A 24095-nucleotide genomic window follows, 5' to 3' on the forward strand; every position below is an offset into this window, starting at 1 on the left:
GGAAGAGTATCGAAGTAAGAGGGTCAAGAAAACAAACTATGAGTCTAGCCAACAAAAGACCGGAAATGGAAATCGATCTTCCTTTCAGAAGAGGTCATTTGGATCTGCTCCATCATCAGCTAGTGCACATGCACCCAGAAACAAGAATGATCACTAAATCCAAAATTTTCAAAAATTTCAAGCTCAGGGTCCTCAGTCTCAAGGAAGTGTGGCACAGGGGTTTCAGAGCCCACCTTATGCTAAGTGCGGTAGGTGACACCCAGGAGAGTGTCATGACGGCACAAATGGTTGTTTTAAGTGTGGTTAAATGGATCACTTTCTGAGGGATTGCCCAAAGGAGAGGCAAGGTAATGGGAGTAATAAAGCCCAATCTTCTTCAGCAACTCTGACAATCAGGGCTGCCCAAAGAAGTGCTACTTCAGGAACAGGCGGGGGTACAAACCATCTGTATGTTATGACTAGTTGCCAGGATCAAGAGAACTCACCTGATGTGGTTAATTGTATGCTTAAAGTCTTTTCTCTTGATGTTTATGCCTTACTTGATCCAGGTTCTAGTTTATCTTTTGTAACTCCTTACGTAGCCATGAGGTTTGGAACTTGTCCCGAACAACTTCTTGAGTCATTCAATGTTTCTACACCTATTGGTGAGTCTATTTTAGCAAGAAGAGTCTATCGTGATTGTACCATCTCTATTAATCACAAAGACACCATGGCTGATTTTGTTGAATTAGACATGGTGGAATTTGATGTCATTTTAGGCATGGACTTTCTTTATGCTTATTATGCCTCAGTCGATTGTAGAACTCGAATGGTCAGGTTTCAGTTCCCTAATGAGCCAATCTTAAAATGGAAGAGTAATCCAACACTGCCTAAGGGTTGTTTCATCTCATACCTTAAGGCTAGAAAGTTAGTCTCCAAGGGTGCACCTACAACTTAGTAGAGTTAATGACTCTAGTGTTAGACACCATCTCTTCAGTCAATCCCAGTCGTAAATGAGTTCCTATATTTTTTCCCAACGATCTTCGCGGAGTCCCTCCCGAAAGAGAGAGACTTTGGAATGAATGTACTTTCTAATACTCAACCCATCTCTATTCCACCATACAGAATGGCTCCAATTGAGTTAAAAGAGTTAAAAGAACAGTTGAAAGATCTCTTGATAAGGTCTTCATCCGAACAAGTGTATCGCCTTGGGGTGCTCCAATCTTATTCGTGCGAAAAAAGGATGGTTCCCTTAGGATGTGTATCGATTACCACCAGTTCGACAAGGTCACCATAAAGAATAAATATCCCCTTCCAAGAATTGATGACCTTTTCCACCAACTTTAGGGTGCCACTTGCTTCTCTAAGATAGACCTTAGATCTAGCTATCATTAGTTGAAAGTGATAGAAAGTTACATCCCAAAGACAACTTTCAAGACCCGTTACGGTCATTATGAGGTCCTTGCCATGTCCTTCGATTTAACTAACACTTCTGCAATATTCAAGGATCTCATGAATATAGTATTTAAGCAATATCTGGATATGTTTGTTATTGTATTCATCGACGATATCTTGATCTACTCTGGAAATGAGGAGGATCATTCCAGTCATCTCAGAATAGTCCTCCAAACTCTTAAGGATCGGGAGTTATTTGCCAAGTTTTCAAAGTGTAAATTTTGGCTTGAATAGGTGGCGTTCTTAGGCCACATTGTGTTTGGGGAAGGTATTCGAGTTGATTCTCAGAAAATAGAGGCAGTGAAGAATTGTCCCAGACCCACATCCCGGACCAACATAAGAAGTTTCTTGGGTTTGGTTGGTTACTACAGAAGGTTTGTAAAATGATTTTCATCTATTTCATCCCCACTGACTAATTTTACCCAGAAGAAGGCTAAGTTCGAATGACCTGAGGCTTGTGAGGAAAGCTTTCAAGAATTGAAAACTCGACTAACTACTTCTCCAGTATTAACCCTACTAGAGGGAACATAAGGTTTTATTGTATACTGCGATGCGTCTAGAGTTGGACTTGGTTGTGTGCTTATGCAGAATGGTAAGGTTATAGCTTATGCCTCCAGACAACTGAAAATCCATGAGAGGAATTATCCGACTCATGATCTCGAATTGGCAGCAGTGATGTTTACTCTTAAGTTGTGGCGTCCTTATCTCTATGGCGTGCATGTGGATGTATTCACTGACCACAAAAGCCTTCATAATGTTTTCAGTCAAAAGGAGATTAACCTTAGGCAAAAAAGATGGCTAGAGTTACTTATGGATTACGACATGAATATTCTCTACCACCCAAGTAAGGATAATATTGTTGTTGATGCCCTTAGCAGGTTGTCCATGGGAAATATTGCTCATGTTGGTGAAGAAAAGAAAGAGTTAGCAAAGGAAGTGCACAGACTTGAACGTTTGGGAGTTCGTCTGGTAGACTCTAGTGAAGGTGGAGTTGTTGTAATGAATGGGGCTGAATCATCCTTCGTGGTGGAAGTGAAAGAGAAGCAATATAAGGAGCCCATCCTACTTGAGTTGAAGGCAAATGTTCATAAACAGAAAGTGATGGCTTTTGAACAAGGGGGAGATGGTGTGTTGAGATATCAAGGTAGATTGTGTGTTCCAAAGGTGGATGAGCTCTACGAGAGGATCATGGCAGAAGTTCATAGTTCCAGATATTCGATCCATCTGGGTTGCACCAAGATGTACCATGACTTGAGAGATGTTTATTGAGAAATAATATAAAGAGGTGTACTGCAGATTTTGTTGTTAAGTGTCCACATTGCCAACAAGTCAAGGTTGAACACCAAAGACCATGTGATGTGACTTAGAACATAGCTCTTCCAGAATGGAAGTGGGAGATGATTAATATGGACCTCATTACTGGCTTGCCACAATCTCGCAGACAACGTGATTCTATTTGGGTGATTGTAGATCGGATGACTAAATCAGCTCATTTCTTGCTGGTAAAAACTATAAATTCAACAGAAGAGTATGCCAGTCTATACATCCGTGTGATAGTCCGACTTCATGGAGTCCTTTTGTCCGTCATTTCAGATAGGGGTGCACAGTTTACCGCTCAGGTTTGGAAGTCATTTCAAAAAGGTTTGGGTTCCAAAGTAAATCTTAGTATTGCCTTTCATCCTCAGGCGGATGGTCAAGCAGATCGCACATTCAAACCTTAGAGGACATGTTGAGAGCATGTGTCATAGACTTCAAAGGAAATTTGGATGACCACATTCATCTTATAGAGTTTGCTCACAATAACAGTTATCACTCCAATATGAAGTTGCCTTCTTATGAGGCCCTATATGGGCGAAGATGTAGATCTCCTATTAGTTGGTTTGAAGTTAATGAAGCTGAGTTGATAGGGCCGGACTTGTTTCATCAAGTCATGGAGAAGGTGAGGACTATTCAAGAGAGGTTGGAAACAATGCAAAGTCATCAGAAATCCTATAAATATGTTATAAGGAGAGATTTGAAGTTTGAGGTTAATGACTGGGTCTGTTTGAAGGTTTAACCCATGAAGGGTGTTATGAGGTTTGGTAAAAAAAGGAAATCTTAGTCCCTGTTATATTGGCCCTTACCAGATTACAAAAAGGATTGGTAATGTAGCTTATCAGTTAGAGCTACCACAAGAATTAGCGGTTGTTTGTCCAATTTTTCATATCTCTATGCTTAAGAAATGTTTAGGTGATCCATCACTAGTTGTTACCACAGAGAGTATTGGTGTGAAAGATAATTTGTCCTATGAAGAGATTCCGGTCTAGATTCTTGACCGTCAGGTTCACAAGTTGAGGACCAAAGAGGTTGCATCAGTCAAAGTTTTATGGAGGAATCAGTTTGTTGAAGAGGCTACATGGAGGCCGAAGAAGATATGAAAGCAAGATACCTCATATGTTCGTCCCTCTAGACGTTGATGTTGAAGGTAATGACTCTTTCCATATTTCAGATTTAGTGTCTATTCATGTGGTGAGTGTTTCCGTTTAATTATTTGTTGGTGTATTTCACTCTATGTATTGTATTCGGGCCATTGTTCATTTCCTAGTTTAGTCATCATTCGAGGACGAATGATCCCTAGGGGGAGTTATTATAACACCTCGCAACTTTACTCTTAGAATCTGAATCGTTCGTCTTAAGTATATGAGCTTGAACCGGGTGATGTACTACTTGCTCATGTGTTTTAAGGTCCGTTACCAAGTGTATCAAGGGTATAATAAGTTATTTATGGTCATAAGGAACCTCTAACACTAAGTCAAGTTCAAAGTATTTCTATCAGCTAAGTTTTTCGCATTAGTTTACGCTAGAGTCAACATCAAATGACCATATCTTTCTGTATATAAAGAACTAGGTGAACCACAACCTATCAAATTAATGATCTATGAGTCTTCTTTCCAAAGCCACCAAGTTTGCATCAATTGAAGTTCGGAGTAAAAAGGTATGCCCTTTTTATTGGACAATGTCTTGCCTTGCTCCGACCGCGCGGCCGAGGGAATTTCCGTGCGGGATCTCGCCGAGGCATTAGCTACTGCGTTCCTGCGCAGTTGTCTGCGAGCCTGAGGCATTTTTTGCGTGGGTGTGCGGGCGTCTGAGGCTTTAATGAGTACTCCAAAAACGTGATTCACCTCCATAGTTCATAAAATTACTCTAGAAAGAAAAGTTTTCAACAAACCAACTTCCTCCAAGGTTCATCCATCATCCAAGGTACGGTTTAACCAAAAACTTCTTAATTTCTTTATCTTAACACAAACTAATGACTCCTACTCATGAAATTCATAGATTTTTCAAGAAAGCTCCTCAAGAACTCATCTCCAATGTTCAAGAAAGGTTTTGTAGGGCTTCTTCTTCCAAGATCATTCTTTTCTTCGGTAATTGGAGTGATTAAGGTACGTAAGACTTCAATGAGGAATTCCTTTCATCCTCATATCCAAGATTTATCAATGTTCATGAACTAAATTCCATAATTAGGGTTGTCAAACCCACTTTCGAGTTCATCCATAATCTTGACCCGAATTTCATGATTTCTTTAAATTAATTATTCAAGATTAAAGACTCTTGACCTATGTACTTCCTTTTTATACTTAGTAAGGTTTTACATTGTTATTCTTGTGAGTTGTTGATATGACATTGTTATGATTTCATGAAGCTTATATTTCAAAGCATGATTTTAGCGTATTTATGCTATTATGAAAATTAATTACAAATACTTCTAAGCTATACAAGTTAGAAAACTTTCTAATGATTTAAGTTATGTACATGACTTTGAAAGATATATTTTAGAAATATTTTAGCTTGGTTTCACCCTTTATTCAAAAAGACAGATAGTTTATCAATATGAGCATACTATACAAGTATATTATTTTGGGAGTAGTATTGAGCACCAATATGGGGTAAGATTTCAGACAACTCAAATCTCATAAACTACGTAGCCATCGTAGATAGGATCGTACTGTAAGACGGGCGACTCCTCACCAACCTCAGGAAGGCTTTTTAGTGGATCCATTAGTACAGTTATGTTTTATACCCCGGGAAGGTATAGAGAAGCTCTGGCAATGTGGGTAAGACATTGTATCATCATGAGGCTCATAGTGATGGTACTCGATTAGAGAACCTCCCCAATAAAGTAAAGAGTGTGTGTGTATATATATATATATATATATATATATATTCAAGTTTAGTTCAGAATTTGCTATTACTGCATTATATTTGTGAAGTTTAAATGATTTTATCTCACAATTATGCTTTACTTCAGTTGAGTTATATTTTAGTCTTTCAGTCCAGTTATTGTTTCACTCAGACTTATTACATACTCGTACATTCAATGTACTGATGTCATTCTACCTGCATTATCTTATGATACAGATACGGGTTTTCAGGATCATCAATAGGTGCATCGTTGAATCACCCAACTTTTGGTGAGGCATCCTTGCTTTCGGAAGACCCAAGTCATTTATTTGCTTTAATAGTTTTATTTAAAGTTGTTATGGGTATGTCCCGACGCCTATCTCAGACAGTAGAGGCTTCATAGATATATAGACAATGTTAGAGGGTCTCTCGGTATTTATCTTCGGACATTTTGTTAAACTATTATTGTTTACATTCAGACAGTTCAGATAGTATTTGACTTAAATGTTTCCCCTTAAGTTATTTAAAACTAAAAATGCTTGAGTAGGTCTTCCGCTAAGTAGTAAGACAGGCCAAGGGTTCGCTTGGGGATCACCAATGGTTCTCAAGTGCCGACCACGTCCAGGGTGTAGCTCGGGGAGTGACAAGTGGGAAATTCAAATAAAATGGGAAAGATATTTTAAATATGGGTCGCGTTGATCTGAGTTGGGTCGGATCGTTTCAGCTAATTATTTAAATAAATAAAACGTTTTGGTCATTTAATATAATTTAAATAAATAAAACAAACTTTTTCCAAAAAAAAATAATATCTCGATAGTTGTAGCCGAGCACAGCTAGCGAAGACGGGGCAAGGGGGGTCCCTTTTTCCAACCCTTTTAACAACTAGTAGAAGTGTTTCTCTATTTAAATACTTTAACTTTTCTTTCCACCACCAATGAGGGAGAAATGTCTCTGGCTAAAGTATAAGAGAACCTTTCAACTTCCTCTTTTCATCTTCCCTCCATTTCTCATTAACTCTTGCTATATACCCAATTCTAATAAGCATTTGTAATCACGCACACATAGTTTTTTTTTTCAAAATTTGAACAAAAAATGTGTGAAGTGTTTATATGCTCCATCGGAACAAGCCGTAGTTTTATTATCAAAATGAAATTTAGTGACAAGTTTAATGGACTATTAATATATAAAGCCAAGTCATAAATTTATTTTATCAAATAATATTAAAATACTATATCTAACTTGCACAACTACAGTTCCATTCAATTATTTTTGTTTATAACAAAATAACAAAAATTCAGGTAAAATTACATTTATTTTGTCTATCTTAAAGATAAAAATAATTTTTTTTGTAACAATATCTTTACTTTTTAGTATGATAAAAATTCGTTTTAAATTTTTTATCATGGTGAGATGATTCATACTTAAAAGTATTTTTGTCATTTATGTCTCTAGTGAAAGATATTACATGTAGTTTCAAAGCATAAGTTATGTTTGTAAGTTTCTGTCTAAATTCAATTGATAAATCTTTTAATAATCTTTTTCTTTTTATGAATTACAGGTACATATAAAATAATTTTGAAATTTAAATTTGTCATATAATATGTTGATGAAATTTATTAATATTTCAAAAATGAGATAATTTGCTTAAAAATAAATTAATCCCCCTTCTTATTTGAGACAAGAGGATAGTAGTATAGTAGTTTCAAAGCATAAGTTATGTTTGTAAGTTTCTTTCTAGATTCAATTGATAAATCGTTTAATAATCTTTTTCTTTTTATGAATTACAGCTAGATATAAAATAATTTTGAATTTGTCATATAGCATGTTCAAGAAATTTATTAATATTTCAGAAACGAGATAATTTGCTTGAAAGTAAATTAATCCCCCCCCCCCCCCCCCCTTCTTATTTGAGACAAGAGGATAGTAGTATTGAGAATTAATTGGTAATTTATCAAAAATTGCATTGTTTGACTTTCAAAAAGAAAATTATGATAAGTTTTTAAGAATGACGGGAGTAATAAAAATTGCATTCTATTATTTAATTTTTTTTTTGAACATTTGACTTCTAAAATTGCCAAATAGATGATTTCTATAGTTAAAAATATTTTTAAAATTGTACTATTGAAAAAGTTGACTTGATTTTAAATTGTAAGGACTAAATATAGGGCATGTAAAAAATATAGTGAAAATTGAATAATAAATGGGGTGCACAAAGTATGAATGAAGTTGATAATGATTAAGCATTTAAAATTTATAATAGATAGTAAAATTGTAATGATATAAAGAGAATGAGCCCACATTGTTACACATGTTTAGAGGCTATTGGTGAGGGAATAAGACAAGACTAAGTACATAGTACAATTTTTATTGCTCATTGTACAACTCTTCATAGCCATGGTGGTCCTGTACTTGGCATTTCTATATAGTAAAAAAATAGAAATATAGTTGATTGAACAAGGAGTTTAAGTAAAAAAGTCTTTAGAAACTTTTGATTTAATAAGTCCTAGATGTTTGTGTGGTTATAAATCATCTCATTAAAGATGAAATGAATATTTTAACGTTAACTTGTTACTGAATACAAAAATTTGTCATTATCTTGGAATTGACAAAAAAGAAAAAATTGTCATATAAGAGAGTAACAAATACATTACTACACCATATGGTGAATTGCCCAACTTTTTAATCAATGCCAACCAACGGCTATAGATATATATACACGATAGTATACATTCTTATTGGCAAGGGTGAGTTCATTTTGAGACTTAAAAAGGTATTTATTAAGCTTCTCATCATATACATGAAAAAATATTGTCACATTTTTCAAAATAGTGGTAAAATTTTGCTAATTCTCTTTGTCATAATTTATCGCTTGTAATATATTTCAATTGTTTACTGTGAATATTATTATTTCTACTTGTTTTATGTTCTAAGCTGGGACGATGGTGACAACAAGATCCTTCAAACTTGTTTTGTTACTGCTTTGTTCACTTACCGTTTTATTAGCAGAAAGTGCACCTAATCAACAAAAGGACACATATAATGATGAATACTTTGTTTTTAAAACAATCGTTAAGAACGTTGTGTCTAAAGGAGTAGGTAAATTATATTCCCACTTAGATGTACACGCAAAATCTTATGTTAATGACTTGTTTTAGACCATAAATTTCAAATTGTTATTTTTTAAAACTTCATACTGAGTCAAATAATATCACATAAATTGAGACAGACGAAAATAATATAGCTCCACGGCCGGCACCATTTCAGAAGTCTTTTCTAGTGTTGTAACCTCATTTAAGATGCAGTTTGCTTAGATGTGTTGAAGAAGAAGGAAGCTGATGATTGGAACATGTCAAAGGAACAGGTCCAATGAAGCTGACTGACGTGTCTACAACAAGTGTTGATGAAGAAGGAAGCTGACGATTGGAACATGTCAAAGGAACAGGTCCAACGAAGCTAACTGACGAGTGTACACTGCTGTAGAATTAGAGTCGTACTGGGATTAGATTACTTATATTAATTAGGATTATATTATCACTAGGATTAGATTATGATTATGATTTTAGTACAACTAGGATTAGATTATTTATATTTGCATTATTATTACTATATAGTAGTAATAGGTATTGTAGTAGGACTCTAAGTATAGTTAACTTAGGACTTTACAATTCTCTCCTACATAAGGAGGTTGTAACTCAACATTATTTTTATCAATACAATCCTTGATTTCTCTAATCCTAGACGTGAGATTTCTACATGGTATCAGAGCATAAAAGCTCTTCTGCTCTCTGAGTACTGATAACAAAAAAAAAAACACCACACGTTAAAATTGCTATGACCCATTCTACCAATTCTATGTCGACTTCCTCACTTCACCAACTCATTGTCGCTTGCTCCATTAAATCTAAGTCAGCAAACTACCTCATATGGAGGACACAAATATCCCAATTGATTCAGGTGATGAAACTAACGTATCTCATCTATTAACCAAGTAAAAGTAGTTGTTCCACTGGACAGACTGTTGGGAAAGTTGTAAAAGTTAAGAAGGGTGCAAAAGATAGTGGCACCATTGATGATTAGAAGGAGAAAGATGTGTTACTAAGGAGTTGGATCTCAAGCATCTTGACTGAAGAAAACATGCACCTAATTGTGGGCTGCTCAACTGCCAAGAAAGTGTGGGAATGCTTGGAAAAAGCTTATATTCAAGCAACAAAAATAATTAATTTTACTAGAGATTTAGGTCTCAAATACAAGACCTTTGTCATATTAGGTAAGACACCATATTCCACCCTTAATCAATTTGTTTATACTCTCACGAGTTTTGATATAAGGGAAGATGAAGAAAAGGTGTCACAACAAAATCATAACATGGTATTTCCTACCCAAAAAGGCAGGGGAAGAAGAAACAACAACCTTAACTCCAGAGAAACAGACATCACATTCATACCGAAACATTGACAAAAATAAGTTTTTGCTGGGTATTCAAAGTTTTTTTTTGCTGCGTGTTCGAATCAAGCTAGAAGAAACCGTTCCTCTACTCACTAGCTTGAGGGGAAGTGTTGAAGAAGAAGGGAAGCTGATGATTGGAACATGTCAAAGGAACAGGTCCAACGAAGCTGACTGACGTGTCTACAGCAAGTGTTGATGAAGAAAGAATCTGACGATTGGAACATGTCAAAGGAACATGTCCAACGAAGCTGACTGACGAATTTACAACACTGCTGTAGAATTAGAGTCGTACCAGGATTAGACTACTTATATTAATTAGGATTATATTACGACTAGGATTAGATTATGATTACTACTGTAGAATTAGAGTCGTACCAGGATTAGACTACTTATATTAATTAGGATTATATTACCACTAGGATTAGATTATGATTATGATTTTAGTACAACTAGGATTAGATTATTTATATTTGCATTATTATTACTATATATTAGTAATAGGTATTGTAGTAGGATTCTAAGTATAGTTAACTTAGGACTCTACAATTCTCTCCTATATAAGGAGGTTGTAACTCAACATTATTTTTATCAATACAATCCTTGATTTCTCTAATCCTAGACGTGAGATTTCTACAGGATGGAACCCCACCAGCACACTACATGGATAAAGGATTTGGAGAAGGTACTCAAAGCTGGATGATTCACCTCTCTGTAAGTTTGGGAGGATTAATGATCGTCTATTTATTAACTCAATCTATTTTAACTACATAATTTAAGTTGTTAAAATGAAATGAACTTTATTTAAATTATGTACAAATATTTTTCGTAATAATATTTTCTACTTACGTACCACAACCAAACACTAGAAATAAATACTTTTGTCACACCCTAGAACGTGTGCATTTTTTTTTTGTAATACTTTGTTAATTTTAGGGAGGACGATGGTGTAGAGATGTGAGAGAGTGCCAAAATCGTTCACGGACTTCATTTGGGTGCCATGTGAAATTAGGTTTTAGGTCTAACTCACACCCCAAAAGCTAACTCAAAGAGAGGAGGATTGTCCAAGCCTTATAAGGAGTCTACCAATCTTTTTAAGCACCAATGTGAGAATTTTGTCATTCTTTAACACCCCACCTCACGCCCAGTGCTTAGCATGTGGTGCATGGGCAATTTTAATTTTTGGGGGCCCAACATTTGATGAGATAGCCCTGCAGTGATACCATGTGAAAGTAGTTTTTAGGCCTAACTCACACCCTCATAAACTAGCTTTTGGGGTTGAGTTAGGCTCAGGTGTCATATCTTTACGGAACATATGGGTCCATTCAAATTTAGAGGTCACTTTACCAACAATGAAACTGCCAATCCAGGTAATTAATCACTTATATGAGTGTGATAAGTCCTTCACTTAATAGTTGTAAGTTCGATTCTCACTATTTAACGGTATTTTAATTAACATTTGTACGGGTTACTACGAGATATATAAATGTAATTTGCAAAACTAATAGTCTTTACAATATTGCAAAACGTGCAGATTTGTTGGAACAGAATTATGGTTGAATATTGTGGAGGAGCATTCACCGGAGATGTTGAAAGAGTTGATCCTGTATCAATCATGTCACCATTCGATATAGTTCACGTAATTATAATGTATATACTCCTTGCGTCCCTAAATACTTGTCATGTATCATTTCTCCAGGGTCAAACTATATGAATTTTGACCAATAAATTAAATTGTATTGCAGGTTGGAACTTCATTAGGTGATTATTACAATGCCACTAAACAGAATAATTGCTCTGCTAATCAAAAGAAAAACCTTAGAAGTTACATTACAAATTAAACATTTTTTTCCAATGTTGAAGTTATCTAATTATTTGAGTTATTTTATTTCACAACATAGATTGGAGTTGTAATTATGAAGCAACATAATATTATAATAAGATTATTTTCTTTATCAAAAATATGCGGATTCAACCAGGATGATTGATGAGACAAGTACCAAGAGTTTTCGGTAGACTACTTTCATTTCCGAATAAGTTTGCGACAACCCTTAGTATTATTATGAGTTCGTTGACCGCATAAGGATGGTCTCTCTTGATGATGAATTCCACAATAACATATTATTATTCATTATTAGAAGATATAAAAGCTTCAATTTATATACTTCTTTAGGCTACCAATCTTCACTTTAGAGGTGCAAGGATTTTTTCTGCAGTGATGGAGGATTTGTTTTCAAAAGGATTAAAGGATGCCAAAAATGTACGTATGTCAAACTTACTTTACTTAATACACAGTATAAATAACTATGTCGCTCAGACTCTTCAAAAATATCGACCAACATGTGTCAAATACTCTAAAAATATGCATTTTGGAGAGTGCGAGCAACATAAGTAAAAAAAATACTATTGAATTTAGACATACTAACAGAAATTTAATTTATTGTACTACTAGGCCCTTCTTATTGGAAATTCTGCTGGCGCATATCCAGCAATGTTATATTGTGATCGCTTCAGCAAACTATTGCCTAATACTTCTCGAATAAAATGCTTGACCAATAGTGGATATTTCGTCGATGTTTAAGACATTTTTATCGTGTTATATGATCAATTTTTGAAGAACGATACTTATGCGTAAGAATTACATTATACAATTTGTTCTTTTATTTCAGCAACAAGAATTTTCATAAGGGAAAAGGCTTCAAATCAATCTATAACGCGCTTGTCACATTACATGTACATAATGTCCTTTCGTATTTCTTCTTGTTTCATTTTATGTTTACTCAAACAGACAATTCACTTGACTAGAGATGTCAAATGAGCGAGTCAAAAATGAATTGATGAGTTAATATACGACTCGAGTTATTATTTGGTACATGTTGCTTATTTGAGTTGCAGGGGTCTGCCAAAGCACTACCAAAATCCTGGACTTCAAGAATGAAACCAGAATTGGTACAAATTGTTACTGGATTAATTTTCCTTTCTTGTGGATTAATGTTGATATTATTACTGAAAATCGTCGCGATACATTTTCCCAGTGTTTCTTCCCACAAAACATGCAACAATATATCAAAACGCCACTTTATACAATCATGTCACCATTCGATATAGTTCAGGTAATTATAATGTATAGACTCCTTGCATCCCTAAATACTTGTCATGTTTCATTTCTCCAGGGTCAAAGTATACGAATTTTGACCAATAACTTAAATTGTATTGCAGGTTGGAACTTCATTAGGTGATTATTACAGTGCCATTAAACAGAATAATTGCACTGCTAATCAAAAGAAAAATCTTAGAGGTTACATTACAAATTAAACTTCTTTTCCAATGTTGCAGTTACCTAATTGTTGGTTTGTCAGCATTTTAATATTAATATTTTAATATATTAATTTGCTTTATTTTGGAGTTAGAAGAATGCTGAAACATTCAGCAGTTAGTGGGTAGTTTTAATTGCTACCGTTGGTAGGCATTTGTGTCTTAAACTGCCTAATTACTCATGCAATTGGTCTTTGACTTGGTGGCCATGTAATGCCATTACTTTTGGCTTTATTGGCTGAATTCATTGTGAGAAAAAACGTTCCAATGAACGTTGGAGTCAAGAATAATGGACAGCTTCTGCATCAGCCATTGATGGCATTGGTTACCCCTCACATTACTTCATTCTTTATTCCTCCATTATGCTTGTAACCTATGTAACTCCTAATTAAGGCCATTTATCTTCACTATTTACTATCCCATTATCTTTCTATTTATTCCAAGGGAAGACTATTTCTAGTATAAATAGTGGTGGTCTTCATTTGGTTTGGTACACACAACACACAAGAAAAATATAGAGTGCATTAAGTTTGTCCCAAAAGAGAGTTTTTATTAGTTGAAGGGAGGTGTTCTTTTTGTGGAGCTTTAGACTCAACTCTTGTCTAGAGTTGTTGAGTTATATTTTGTGATTAGGCTGTTGTATCCTGGAGGGGACAAGTCAAGAAGGACTACTGCTGGATGGTGAAAAACATTTGTTGCAGTGGGTTTGAATCTCCTTAAAGAGAGCGAGATATCCGCGCCTCAGCCTGAAGAGATTTATTTCTTCATTTTATTTTCAATTATAATCTTGTAATTCTGTTATTTTGTAATTTTTCACAAATAATTTTAAGGAGATTCAACATGGCTACAATCGAAAAAACCGTGGATGTCAAGATGGGAGACCTTAACAAGCCATTTCGGTTTAATGGTAACCATTTCAAGAGATCATGGGAGGGTAAAGTACTTTTCTACTTAAGTCTTCTCAATGTTTCTTATGTGTTAACTGAGAAGAATTCTAATAAAGTTGAGGACACCTCCATGGATGATGATGAACTTATTTCTCATCATGAGAAAGTGGAAAAGTACGATGGTGATTCCTATAAGTGTCGGTATTATCTTCTTAATTGTCTATCTGATAATTTTTATGATTATTATGATAGAACTTACTATAGTGCAAAGAAAAATTGGAAAGCATTGCAGAGTAAGTATGATACCGAAGAAGCTGGAGAGAAAAAATATGCGGCTAGTAGATTTTTTTCATTTCCAAATGGTGGACAATAAGTCAGTGGTAGACCAAGCTCAAGACTTTATAATGATTGTTGGAGAGCTTAGGTCCGAGGAGGTTAAAATTGGAGATAGTCTTATTGTTTGTGGCATAGTAGATAAACTTCCACCGTCTTGGAAGGAATTTCAAAAAACTATGCTCCACAAACAAAAGAAAACCTCTCTTGAAACCTTGATAATGAAAATCTGCACGGAACAAAAGGCAAGGGGTCAAGATGCACTTTTACAAACAGAAGAGAGAAACATCACAACGAAGGTAAATTTAATTACTTCAAATAATGCTACTTCTGAATCTCACAAAAAAAATTTCTTTGAAGCCTAAGAATAAAAAATTCAAAAAACATAATGGTAGACCTCCCAAGAAAAATAATGGTGAAAATAACCAAGCACAAAATCAACAAGCTCAAGATAAGGGACCATGCTTTGTTCTCTGGCAAGAGTGGACTTATTGTTCGATTTTGCAGATTCTGGAAACGTGGTCCTAACCTTCAGGCAAACATTACCGAAGAACCTTTTGTGGCGGTGATTATCCACATAAACATGGTTGAGAGTGTTGATGGATTGTGGGATGATTCTGGTGCAAACCGTCATGTCTGTTATGACAAAGACTGATTTAAAAAATATACTCATTTTGAGGAGCCCAAAACCATCATTCTTGGTGATTCACATACTACTCTTGGAACGGGAGATGTCGAATTGTGTTTTACTTCTGGAAGGGTATTAACTTTGAAAGATGTACTCTATACTCCTTCCATGAGAAAAAAAATTGACGTCTAGTTTTCTTCTTAATAAAGCAGGCTTTAAACAGATTATTGAATCTGATCAATAAAGTTTCTATTTCTGTTTACATGCTTTCTTCAACTAATTTTTGGCATGCTCATTTGTGTCATATTAATGATCATTATGTTGGAATCATGAGTAGTTTAGGATTAATCCCAATGGTTAAAAATAATTTTGAAAAGTGTGAGGCTTGTAGTAAAGTCAAAATCACTAAAAGGCCTCATTTCCAAGTTGAAAGAAAAACTGACTTGTTAGAATTAGTTCATACTGATATTTGTGAACTTGGTGGAATTTTAACTCGTGGAGGTAATAGGTACTTTATCACTTTCATTGATGAGTTTTCTAAGTTTACATATGTTTACTTGATGAAAAATAAAAGTGATGTTTTTGAAAATTTTAAAACTTATCTCCATGAAGTTGAAAATCAGTTTGAAAGAAAAATAAAAAAAATTAGAAGTGATAGAAGCCGTGAATATGAGTCAAATGAGTTTAATTCTTTTGTTAGATCATTAGGAATAATTCATGAAACTACTCCTCCTTATTCTCCTTCATCTAATGGTGTAGCGGAAAGGAAAAATACAACTTTGATTGAATTGACTAATGTCATGCTTATTGAGTCACATGCACCTTTAAATTTATGGGGTGAAGCTATTTTAACTGGTTGTTATGTGTTGAATCGTGTGCCTCATAAAAAGTCAAAATTGACACATTTTGAATTGTGAAAAGGTTACAAGCCAAGTTGGGGATATTTAAGAGTTAAAGGGTTGTCTAGCCTTTGTGAGGCTAATGGATCCCAAGATTACAAAATTGGGTAAGAAAGTTACTATTTGTGCTTTTCTTGGTTATGCTTCAAATAGTACAGTCTATAGATTTTTTAATCTTGAAGATAATATTGTGATAAAATCGGGTGATGTTATTTTTCATGAGAATAAATTTCCTTTTGATTCTAAAAATAGTGGGGGTCAAAGGATTGAACAAAATATTTTGTCACTGTCTAGTTGTTCTACTTTGAAAAATAAAGAAGTTAATGATTTTGAGTTAAGAAGAAGTAAAAGAGCAGAGCTAGAGTAGAAAAAGATTTTGGTCCTGATTTTTATGTGTTTAATGTTGGAGATGACCCTCTCACTTTAAAAGAAGCATTATCTTCAAATGATTCTATTTTTTGAAAAGAGGTTGTAATTGATGAAATAAAATCTCTAATTTCTAATAAAATTTGGAAGTTAGTTGATTTACCACCGGGTTGTAAAACAATTGGTTGAAAATGGGTCTTACGAAAAAAAGTTGAAACCGGATGGATCTATTGATAAATATAAGGCTAGACTAGTTGCAAAAGGTTTTAATCAACTAGAAGGCCTAGAATTTTTTGATACTTTTTCTCCGATAACAAGAATTACATTCATAAGACTTTTAATTGCTATGGGTGTAATTTTTTATTTGCAAATTCATCAAATTGATGTAAAAACTGTTTTTTTAAATGGAGACCTAAATGAGAAAATTTATATGAAACAACCCGAGTCTTTGTTGAAGCAGGCCAAGAAAGCAAAGTATGTAAACTTACTAAATCTCTATATGGCTTGAAACAAACACCTAAGCAATGGCATGAAAAGTTTGATTCCTGTATGATTGAAAATGGTTTTAAAACAAATGAGTGTAATAAGTGCATATATCATAAGTCTTGGAATAATTCACATGTAATTATTTGCCTATATGTTGATGATTTATTGATCTTTTGCTCTAACATGAATGCTATTGATGAAGCTAAAAATATTCTTAGAAGCCATTTTGATATGAAAAATTTTGGTGAGGCAAATTTTATTCTTGGAATAAAAATAACAAGAACATGTGAAGGAAATTTCCTCGACCAATCACATTATGTTGAGAAAATTTTGAAAAAATATAACTTTCTTGATTGCAAGCATGTTGCTACTCCTTTTGATTCAACTGTTCACTTATTTCCTGTTGAAAGTGAAAATGATGCAATAAATCAAAAGGAATATGCTAGCATAATCGGAAGTTTGAGCTATGTGACTGATTGTACTAAGCCTGATATTGCATATGCAGTAGGAGTACTTGGCATGTTTACAAGCAAGCCAGGTAATGAACATTGGTATGTTATAACAAGAGTTATGAGATATTTAATTGTAACAAAAAATTGTGGTTTGTTCTATAATAAAAAATATCATGCTGTACTTGAAGGCTTTTCTAATGCATATTGGAACACTTTATCAGGTGATTCCTGTTCTACCATTGGTTATGTCTTTACTTTAGGTGGTGGTGCTGTTTGTTGGAGATCAAAAAAGCAAACTATAATTGTTAACTCTACCATGGAGGCTGAACTAATTGCTTTAGCTTCAACTAGTGAGGAAGCGAATTTGTTAAGAAATTTATTGTGTCAAATACCTTATTTTGAAAAACCAATTCCTCCTATTTTTATTCATTGTGATAGCACCGCTGCAATTGGTAGAGCTCAAAACCGTTATTACAACGGTAAATCCAGACCTATAAGGAGGAAACACAGTAATGTAAGATCATATTTGACAAATGGTATCATTAATGTTGATTATGTCAAATCTTGTGATAATCTTGTAGATCCTCTTACTAAGGCCTTAACGAGAGAAAGGGTCTGGAGCACATCGAGGGGTATGAGATTGATGCCTATAAATTCTTGAGTCATATATGAGGAAACCCAACTTGAGGACTAGAGATCCTATAACCAGGTTCAAAGGGAAAAACTAATCATATGATGACTTGTTATGAAAAATGCACTATCTTTTTTATTCCCTCCCTATGATGTGAGTGCATTGTTTCATGTAGTGATTTGTGAAGGTTGAGTTGATAAAACTCTTAATGAATATCTGTAGCCCGTATGGGTGGAGTGTTAAATTTACAGGAGCACTTTTGACAGATTTCACCTATGTGATGTGTGGAAGTAGGTCGCTTCCTATGAGAATTAGGCTTATTCTCAAAAGCACTCATGAAATCGGGATAGCACAAGGCCGTAACGTGTTGACTTTTAAAGCTCATGTCAACACCTTGATTATTATGTGTGGGCAATGATATTTTATTTCCCTTAAGCAGTCATTGTTCAAGTCTGAGACCACTATGACTCTGGAGTAAAAGTTACTGTTTCACTAAGTGGAGGTTCAATGTACAGCACACCTTCATTCAGGGGCGGATTTAGAAAGAGCTATCGGGTGTCACGTGACACTGTGTAACACCCCAGAAATTTTTTTGAACTAAGACTTGAACCATCCTTCGTTGTGAGTAGGATTTTACCGAGGAATTAAAATTTCTTAAGTGATAAGTTCACTAGATGTAGCACCTTGAATTCGAAAAAGTACTAAATTGGAAATAGCAAAATCTGAAATTTTGCAAGTTATGCTTAAGTATGAGTTTTGGGTCGACTTCAAATGACCATAACTCGTAGCTCAGGATGAGTTAGGTGTGCTACTAGATACCGTAGAAAATATCTTTGAATTATCATTCCAACGCCGCCGAGTTTGCTAAGTTTCGAGGTTGGAAGAGTGAGATATGGCCTTTTGAAGATAGGCTGTCCAGTTAAGGAAAGTTAGCCGAAAATAAAGAGGGGTATTTTGGTCTTTTCCTTACCCAATCAGATTTAATTCGTTTTTAGTAATATTTTAAGGGTATAATCCTATTAGGTTCAGTTTTTGTCACGACCCAAGCCTAGGGCCTAGACGTGACATGGCGAATGAGGAACCCGAAGGAACCCCAAACAAGCCTCTCAAACTTGTCATCACACTTCATCGATCGCGGAAGTACATTCAACATTAATTAACGGGAAATAGGGACTAAGGCAAACCATTTCAAAATGACATCATAGAATAAGAGTCAAGCTCGTTTACAAAATACTTGTCCAACTCACACCTCTACATACATAGATAGGACGGGGGCCATGACATATTACCGGCTCCCCTCATAGTTAAAATACAATTGCAAGCTAAAGTCTCAAAACATAGGAGTAAGAAACATAACATAGCCCTCGAATTATTGAGGACTCACCAACAAACTCGGATAAGCGTCGTACTAGCCACGTGAATGGAGAGAAGGATCAAGAGTAGCTCCGGTCCCTACATGGTGACATCATGTAGGCAAAATATGCGTTAGTACTTGGAATGTACTAAGTATGCGGGGTGCAACACAACAATAAACAAGGACACAATCGAAATACAAGAAATAGTTTCATAGGCATTATGAATAACAATATGAGGATGCATGATCAAAGTGAAGTCAAAACATGTTTAAGTAAATCTATACTAATAGTAGATATCATATGTGTATGCATGATCCAACCAATCTATAACCCCAACTTAGGATGGGGGATGCCGTTCACACCCGGACACCCTGGTGGCAAGGTATAAACCCCTCACATGGTTGATGTTGGTCACACCCCAAGCATCCTAGGTGGTGAGATATAAACCTCTCACATGGTTGATGTTGGTCACACCCCAAACATCCTAGGTGGTGAGATATAAACCTCTCACATGGTTGATGTTGGTCACACCCCAAACATCCTAGGTAGTGAGATATAAACCTCTCACATGGTTGATGTTGGTCACACCCCAAACATCCTAGGTGGTGAGATATAAACCTCTCACATGGTTGTCCGGTTCTTTTCCCCCGGACCGGGCATGGTCATGCAACACTTTATATAGGAAATTCTCATTAGGCTCTAATGCAATCTCACGTATGGAATGAACATATACACAAGCTTAGTTTGTCATCAACACATCTTTGAAGTTCCATACATCTCATAACTCAAGCTTTAAAACATCAATTTATCAATTCTCCATAGTTGGACATTTTGTCAAACACCTTGAAGGCATGTAATGAAATCAAAGAGCATGGAAATTAGGGTAGTAATTATGCAACCAAAACAGTGAACAACCTACAACAACACCTTTACATTCATAACATGATCACATTATCTTCATTGGATTCTCATTCATATAATGTCATGATAACACTCCAATTTCTCATACTATGCCTTTAAGGCCATAAGCCTCACATACCAATACACCAACAATACACCATAAAATAAGCATGGGTAATGACATACTTCAACAATCTAAAGACCTTTAAACATGTTTGATTCATATACATTCATTATCTAGCAACCACTTCATAAAGGCATAAACTAGGAATAGAGAGAAATCATGGGTTCATGGAGTATTTTCATCTTAAATCATCAATACAACAACAATATAACCATAAAGTGCCATTAGAAACCTTTTAAAACCATTTGATGGAAGAACCCATGAGATTGAGTGAAAACCTAGATTTTTCATATTTTGAAGTAACTTTGGATTTGGCTCCTTGTATGGAAAATTAGACAAGGATCAAGACCCCCATACCTTTGCTATGATCTCCCACGAAAATTGATGAAGAAAGCCTTGAATCCAAAGCCCTAGCTCCCACTTCTTCTTCTTCTTAAATGGAGGATTGTAGAGAGGGAAATGTTTTTTTTTGGGATGGGAATTGGATTATGGTATCTAGGAATTAATATAAGTCCTTTGAAAAAAAGGGTCCAACACTTAGAAAAAAAAACAGGCGGGTGAACAGTAGATGAACAGTAAAATCAGCTACTGGAATTTGGATTTTCTGCCGGACAGACTTTACGAAAATGGGCATAACTTCTTCGTCCGAACTCCGAATAAGGTGAAACGAAGTGCGTTAGATAGCTAACTCAAAGGGCTTTCCATGGATATATTATTGGCCACCAAATAATTTGTGTGCTAGGAGATATGACCCTCCAAAGTAGACCCTCGAAAAAGGCTTCACTTGGAAATTTTGGATTTTGATACGGTTGCTCTAAAATTTGGGTTAGACCCATTTCCCACTCAATTTGATCCCCTAAACAAGAATATGAAGTCGGATTTTCGAAAAACGAAACGGATTTTGAGATATATGGAAATTACAATTATAGGTGTTTCCGAAGCACATTTTCGGGCATTTTTTTGGGGTCGTTTCAATATCTCCCCCTTGGGAACATTCGTCCCCGAATGTGGAAGAGACGTACAAGGCAAGACTTAGTAAGAACATATCAGCCCCAACATGAATGCAAATATTTTATTTAAACATCACTTCAAGATTTCAAAACTTAGTGTAAAGCATCCATAACTCATCAATTTAAACATATATGCACATTAATGATTCAGAGGCTGAAATGTAGGACTCGATGGAGTACAAAGGACTTGATTTAATACCTTAGGCTTGAGTGGAGTTGAATAGATAAGGATAACGTCTTTGCATGTCCGCTTCGGCCTCCCAAGTAGCACTCTCCACTTGTTGATTTCTCCAAAGCACCTTAACGGACGCCACTTCTTTGTTCCTCAACCTTTTAACTTGTCTATCTAAGATCTGAACCGGGACTTCTTCATATGTCAAATTATCTTCTACAACACCCACAACCTCAAGAGGTACAATAGCGTTAGGATCACCAACACATTTCCTCAACATCGATACATGGAATACCGGATTAACTAATTCCATCTCCTTGGGCAACCCCAACTCATAGGCTACTTTACCAACCCTTTTTATTATCTCATAAGGACCGACATACCTAGGACTTAATTTCCCCTTCTTACCAAAACGAACCACACCTTTCATTGGAGAAACCTTCAAATAAACCCAATCACCCACTTTGAATTCAAGATCCCGTCTCCTCACATCGGCATAAGACCTTTGACGACTTTGGGCTGTTTTCAACCTCTCCCTAATCATCCTTACCTTCTCAAGAGCATCCATGACCAGATCCGGACCCAACAAGGCCACCTCTCCAACTTCAAACCACCCAACCGGTGACCTACACCGTCTACCATAAAGTGCCTCAAAAGGAGCCATACCGATACTAGAATGATAACTATTGTTGTATGCAAATTCAATCAAAGGAAGATGATCATCCCAACTACCTTTCAACTCCAATACACAAGCTCTAAGCATATCCTCCAAGGTTTGAATTGTTCTTTCGGCTTGGCCATCCGTTTGAGGGTGGAAGGCCGTGCTAAGCTTTGCCTTTGTACCAAGACCCCTTTGGAATGACTTCCAAAAGTGAGAAGTGAATTGGGCACCACGATCCGAGATGATAGACAAAGGAATCCCATGCAACCTTACCAATTCATGAATGTACAACTTGGCATACTCTTCAGCCCCGTAAGTAGTTTTAACCGGTAGGAAATGAGCCGACTTTGTCATCCGATCAACCACCACCCAAACCGAATCAAAGCCTCTTCTAGCCTTGGGTAAGCCCACTACAAAATCCATGTTGATTTCTTCCCACTTCCAAGTAGGTATCTCAATGTCTTGAGTTAGGCCACCCGGCCTTTGATGTTCAGCCTTGACTTGTTGACAACTATGGCAACCCGAAACAAATTTTGCAATGTCCTTCTTCATACCGCCCCACCAATACACATCCCTCAAGTCTCTATACATCTTTGTTGACCCCGGATGAATAGAATAAGAAGAATTATGATCCTCATCAAGGATTCTTTCCCTCACACCATCCACACAAGGAACACATAATCTACCTTGGTACCTAAGGGCACCATCTCCCCCTTGGGAGAAAACCTCCACCTTACCACTACTCACCGAAGCCTTTAATTCTACCAAAGAAGGATCAAGATCTTGCTTGACTATCACCTCATCAACCAAGGAAGATCTTGAACCATTAACAACAACTACTCCTCCACTATCCACCCCTTCTAACCTAACTCCCAATTTGGCCAACCGATGGACCTCCTTAGCCAACTCTTTACTACCTTCCTCCACATGAGCCAAGCTACCCATGGACACTCTACTCAATGCATCCGCCACCACATTAGCTTTCCCCGGATGATAGTGAACACTCATATCATAATCCTTAAGGAATTCTAACCACCTCCTTTGTCTCAAGTTAAAATCTTTTTGTGTGAACACATATTGGAGACTCTTATGGTCGGTGAAGATATCAACATGCACCCCATACAAATAATGACGCCAAATCTTTAAAGCAAAAACCACGGCGGCCAATTCAAGATCATGGGTTGGGTAATTTTTTTCATGAACCTTAAGTTGCCTAGAAGCATAGGCTATAACCTTACCACTTTGCATCAACACACAACCCAAACCAATATGGGAAGCATCACAATAAACAACAAAACCTTCTAACCCATCCGGAAGTGACAAAATAGGAGCGGACACAAGCCTTTCTTTCAAAGTTTGGAAGCTTTCCTCACACTCATCCGACCACACAAATTTAGCCTTCTTTTGAGTCAACTTAGTCATAGGAGAAGCAAGAGAAGAAAACCCTTCTACAAATCTCCTATAATAACCCGCTAAACCCAAGAAACTCCTGATATCCGACGGGGTCAAAGGTCTAGGCCAATTCCTAATAACATCGGTCTTCTTAGGATCCACCTTAATACCATCCCCCGACACCACATGGCCTAGGAAAGCAACTTCCTTCAACCAAAACTCACACTTTTCATATTTAGCGTACAACTTCTCTTCCCTCAATCTTTGGAGTACCACCCTCAAGTGACCCTTGTGCTCTTCCTCACCCCGAGAATAGATCAAGATGTCATCTATAAACACCACCACAAAAGAATCAAGGTAGGGTTTGAAAACCCTATTCATCAAATCCATAAAGAGAGCCGGAGCATTAGTCAACCCGAAAGACATCACCACAAACTCATAGTGCC

At 36.0% G+C, this 24095-nt stretch overlaps 1 pseudogene; it reads left to right on the forward strand.

The window, feature by feature from the left end:
- The first annotated feature begins 8534 nt into the window (after nt 1-8534).
- Nucleotides 8535-24095, forward strand: part of LOC125836061 (pectin acetylesterase 8-like) — a 35435-nt pseudogene continuing 19874 nt past the window's right edge.

Source organism: Solanum verrucosum, unplaced genomic scaffold, assembly GCF_900185275.1.
Source record: "Solanum verrucosum unplaced genomic scaffold, falcon-dt-bn FXZP01000208.1, whole genome shotgun sequence".
Taxonomy (NCBI): domain Eukaryota; kingdom Viridiplantae; phylum Streptophyta; class Magnoliopsida; order Solanales; family Solanaceae; genus Solanum; species Solanum verrucosum.